A 5,614-nucleotide genomic window follows, 5' to 3' on the forward strand; every position below is an offset into this window, starting at 1 on the left:
GGATCTGTGGAGAGAAGACCAACACTCAGCAGGCCATCCAAGGAGGTAGAAGATGAGGGTACAGTACATGTCAGGGCTCCCAGGAAAGACAGCTAAAGCTAATGTGGGAGGCCTGGGAGCCACTGCAAGCAGGCAGAGGGAGAAGTACACTCATCCAAGTGAGAAATACAGATTAAAGTGCCCAGCAAGGTGACGAACAATGGCCACACCACAGAACTCGCCTGCCAGAATGCTGAGGAGATTGTGTTTTGCTAGACTGATATGATTTTTATTTCTTGAAAGAACTATATAAAGCCAGGTATGGTGGCACATGCCTGTAATCCCAGCACTTGGGATACTGAGGCAGGATCATCAGGAGTTCAAGGTCAGCCTGGCCTACATAATGACTTCAAGGATACCTGAACTAATTAGTGAGACCCTGTCCTAAAAAACAAGCAAATAATACAGCCTTGTGAAAGAAAAAGAGCAAAATATCAAGCTCTGTAAAAATTTACAGCTTTTAAGAACTACCAGCTACCAATCCAGACTCAATGGCAGAGACCACTCATATTCAGGGAGTTGTGGGCACAATGAAACACAAAAACATCTTCACCTGGCACCAGACTCAGACTGCTTCTGAATGAGACCCTGTAGACCCTGTACTAAGAGTGTGTGTGTGTGTGTGTGTGTGTGTGTGTGTGTGTATTTTTTTTTAAACCTATTTTGGGTTAATCATACATAAATGTTTTCTTTTATACTAAGACAAAATAGAAAACCAGAGGGCCGAGGAGATAGCTCAGTGGCATAAGCACCTGCCTGGCAAGCACAGTCCTGAGTTTGATCCCCATTACCACAAAAAAAAAAAAAAAAAAAAAAATCAAAATTGAAAGGAAATACTACCTCCTTATGATGAACAGCGGAATCCTGATGTCAGAGGAAAACACGTTGCTTCTGGAATATATCAGTCCTCTCCCCCAGCCCATCTACTATGGAAAAAAAAGCACTGACCCCTACAGCCTCTCACTGTTCAGCAGCAGAAAATACAGGGTAAGGGGCACAGAAGAGACTTTTGATGTCCTATTACAAAAGCAAGTATTATACTTGCATGATATACCAGCCATTTATTCAATATCTGTTAATATACTCTAACTAATCAGCCACTTATCTAGAAAGTGGAATATAGGGTCTTACAGGCCAAGTACCATAGCAACTTTTTACCATACACTCCTGGAAAATAATCAGCTTTGAAATAATCAGCAAGAGCCTACTCTAGCTGAGCCAGAGGAGGTCCAGAGGACATTCTCATGTGATGTACCCAGGAATTTGAGGAAAGCCCTACTACCCGATTACCATGCCCCAGCAGGTTCAGAACTGATCACCAGTCATGGGTAACTACCAAAGGTAGGACAGGTGTCCCAGGAACCCTCACCAGAGAGCAGGCAGATGGGCCAGGGAGATGGCTCAGTGGAATAAGCTCTTCCCTGGCAAGGGCCTGAGTTCAATCCCCAGTTCCGCAAAAAAAAAAGAAAAGAAAAGAAAAGAAAAAGAAGTCACCAGGGAGTAGGCAGAACACACAGCCACTCCATTAAGTTTCTAGGCTTCTCTCATTTTATATGGAATAATAGCTTCCCCTGATAATTACGAAAATCACTAATACTAGTGATAACTCAACATTGCTCACCTCTCATGTCTTTCGAAGAGTTGACTGCAGTATGCTCAGGAGCATACTGATTATGTGGTTATTTGGGGCCATGACAGAGAGCAAAGGTACGTAGAGCCTGGCCTCTCCTGGTCCCTCAGGCCTTCCCCCATCAAGGAAGAACAGTTTTGTACTACCAGTACAGTTTTTAGGTCCAGATAAACTGCAGCAGAACTATACTTCTTTTATATTGGGTGAACACATTCTAGAGCACAAGAGATCTGTCATTCCAGAGAAGTCCAGACTGAACACATCTCAAAAAAGGCTAAACTATTTCTGGACTTTTTTTCCACTAACACGTTAATGGCTTTGCTTGCACTTCCAAAACTGTAACTTAGAACTCAAAGCTTTAACACAGCCAACCAGGTATGGTGGCACACACCTATAATCCCAGCACTCAGGAGACTGAGGCAGGAGGACTGTTCCAAGTTTAAGACCAGCCTGGGCTACAAAGTGAGCTTAAGGCCAGCCTAAACTGCATCCCAAGACCCTGTCTCAAAACGATAAAACAGGGCCAGCAAGACAACTCAGAGGATTAAAGTGCCTGCTTAGGCAGATACAGGGACCAAAGTTCGATCCCTGGCCTGCCCTGCCGGCCTCGCACCCGGGGCGCACTGAGTCAGCAAATGAGATGGTGTGGTGGCTTGCACCCTTGGGCTTGGGAGGCTGAAAAACAGGAAGGATCACTATGAGTGCGATCTGTGTAGTGAGACCCTGTAGACCTTGTACTAAATACATTAAAAAAAAAAAAAAAAGACAAAACAACAACAACCTTACAGCCAAGTCTTTCAGACATATGGATGTGGCTCAGATTTTGATAAGGGACAAGCTGCCCTCTGGTCTAGGAAGGGAAGTATGAAGAAGATCTTCTGGCTTTGTATTCTTGATGAAAACCAAACATAAGTCTTCTGTAAGAATTAAAACAATTTTTACTTAGTGGAAATTTGTATTGCATATTTAACTTATTCTTCCAGAGCCTAAAGGGGTTCGTGAGGCAAAGTGATGAACTATTTGTAACAATTCCCTCTCTAGCTCATATTCCTGAAAATAAGGCCTGCGGCTACAACAAAAGTCTTGCACTCCCCTGCAACCTGGGTCAATCCATCATGTCATTTACTATGCTGCTGCCTGACGCACTCTGAGTGCAACAGATGAGACAGGCTGCCCACATGGCACACAAGAGGTAAGACCTGAAGTGGACTTTGGTAAAAATACAGTTCACACAATGATGCTTTCCTTTATTTTTTCTATTATTTTTTGTTTGTTTGTTTGTTTTGGGGTTTCTGCGGAACCAGGGATTGAACTCAGATCCTTGAGTTTGCCAGTCAAGCGCTTATCCTACTGAGCCATCTCCCTGGCCCCCTCTATTATTCTTTTTCTTTCTCTTTTTGCCTTTTTGAGTCATCTATGCAATTCAGGCTTGCTCAAACCCACATGCTCTCCCAGCCTCAGCCTCACAAGCACTGGGATTCCAAGAGTGAGCCATCACACCTGGCTCCCCTTTCATCTTTTTTTTTTCCATTTTTGCTTCCTTTCTTCTAAATGCTATGAAATAACCTCAAAATCATCTCTGACATGCTTTCATTTTTCACCTTCCCTTTCAAATGAAATGTAAATAGAGTCACAAAACTACAGAACAGAACAGCAAAGTCACTACTGTCAGCCCCAGTGGAGTGGGGTAGATGCCTCCGACACCTACTGTAGGGATCTGTTGGTCTTACTCTGAACTAAGTTTTACCCAGGGAGACTTGGCAGCAGGAATTAGCAAGATAAATAAGACAAAAGCTGGGCTAGGTAGTTGCTAGTCTGCCTGATGGGCAAGACTAAGTCAAATGCACAACAAAATGACCCTTTATTTATACTTTTGCAAAGTTAGTAACATGTGACACAAGGTTGTCTAGGGACTAGTAGTTGATCTGAACCAGACAGGATGTTTTTCTTTTTTTTTTTTTTTTCAAAATGTTACAGGTCTCATTGTCACCACTGTAAATATTTACTGTGATGGAAGCATGACCTGTGTCTCAATTTTAGCCACATTGACCAATTCTGGACACCAATCAACAGTGCCCATTCTAATCCAGAATAAGATGTTTTTCTCAGGACTGAGGTAGCTTGTTTGCTTTAGGCACTGAGACCCAGTCCCACCTACACACATCTGATCAATTTCCTACCTTCCTGTGGCTCCCAACAACCTACTAGTACTTCCTCCCCCAGCCTCTGGGAGAAATAGGCTGATAAGGCTACAGTGAGGCTTAGGGGGCACACCAAGTAGCAAGTGTTAGGACTGTTTTCTCATAGAGAAGGCCAAGTCCTTCTATGGCCTTCTCAATCCAGCTAATGCCACTGCCCAAATCTACCTTCTAACCTTGGCTACCTGACAGCCCCATAAAGTGTTAGGTATATGCCTGCCTCAAGATACCCCTACTCCCTGCTTCCCCTTACCCCATCTCCAGACATCATTTGCAGTGAACTCCTCCAGAGAAGAGGTCTCCTTCCGGCCCATATCCACAGTTTCCAGGGTCACTCCTCACAGCCTTGACACTGCAGAAAGATCTGAGCAGTCAACTACCCAAATCCAAAATAAAAAAGGATATGCACTAGAAAGAAGTCAAGGGCCAAGGAGATGGCTCAGTGGAATAAGTGTTTCCCTGACAAGCACAAGGGCCTGAGTTCAATCCCTGGTTCCACAAAAAAAAAAAAAAAAAAAAAAAAGTCAAAATATCATTATTTGCAAATGACACAATCTTCTACATAAAAGACGCCAAAAAGATTCACCAAAAGACTCAGGATTGATCACGAAATCATCCAAAGTAGTAAAGACAATCTTTGGTTATATAAATAATCAGTTTAATTACTATGACTATGAAAAACAGTGCTCACTACTGGATTGGACAGTATTGTTGAGGCACACCTTCTACTCATTCCATGTTCATTTTTCCTGGAAACATTACCTCCTAGTACCCTGCCCTTGGCCTCTACATCCATCACACTTCCACTCCACATGCTATGGCAGAGCTGTGAAGGACTTCTCAAAGACCAACCTATTCAGGGAACCTAGGTCAGAGCTAAACCACTGTCAACCTGTCACTGTTTGGGGTTTCTGCAAGATGAACAACACAGTACAGGACACATTTTATAATAGTATTTTATAATGAATCACCCAAGCATCACATACTAAGAGTGCAGGAAATCTATCCACACATTAAATACTAACGAATCCAGCTGAGGGCCTAGAGCTCATAACAATGCCTCCCACCAGTCCAACTGGAGGCCTAGAGCCCACAACGAAGTCCCAGGCAGGCCTGCTTCATGGACATGTGCTGGAAAGGCCCAAAGGTCAGTGGTGGAAGCTAGGAAGCCTATGGCAGTGGGATGAGGAATCTGTGCTAGCAAGCTGAGGGATCTGAACTGGAGCTAGGAAGCAATGCTCAAGATAAGCACCAGAACTCCCCCAAAAGTACCACAGCTGTCCTCAGCAACAGTGAGGATCCCAGCTCCTCCAGAGATGAGGAAAGCTGAGCTCCCATCATCAGGAAAGTCAATACAACAAGCTTCCTAAAGCTGAGTAGTACACCATCTTCCCCTTCAGAGCCAGAAATTGATACTCAAGATGAGGAACCAAGCTTCTCCAAAGTTCACTGGGAAAGCCAGCATGACAAGGTCCTCCAGAAGAACAGCCTAAGAAAACTAGCAACTTCCAACAACTCCAAAAGCTTCTCCAAACAGCTTTGGCAGCCTCTCCTATTCTGCCTTTATGCTGCTGACACCAACCCTCAGGTGGGCTTCCCACACTCAGCACCACATTAATTTAATTCAGTTTGGTATAATAAGTTGAGCACCTGTTAGAAATCCACTACACAGGGGCTGGGGACATAGCTCAGTGGAGTAAGTACTTGCCTGGCAAGCGCAAGGGCCTGGGTTCAATACCCAGCTCTG

General features: G+C 44.0%; 1 non-coding gene across 1 annotated transcript; it reads right to left on the minus strand.

The window, feature by feature from the left end:
• Nucleotides 1-3,635: 3,635 nt before the first annotated feature.
• On the minus strand, nucleotides 3,636-3,768 carry LOC111815815. Its single transcript, XR_002820449.1, has one exon. It is a non-coding gene; the product is annotated as a small nucleolar RNA SNORA1 (small nucleolar RNA).
• Between the last annotated feature and the right edge of the window lie 1,846 nt (nucleotides 3,769-5,614).

Source organism: Octodon degus, unplaced genomic scaffold (assembly GCF_000260255.1).
Source record: "Octodon degus isolate 3935 unplaced genomic scaffold, OctDeg1.0 scaffold00021, whole genome shotgun sequence".
NCBI classification, from domain to species: Eukaryota; Metazoa; Chordata; class Mammalia; order Rodentia; family Octodontidae; genus Octodon; species Octodon degus.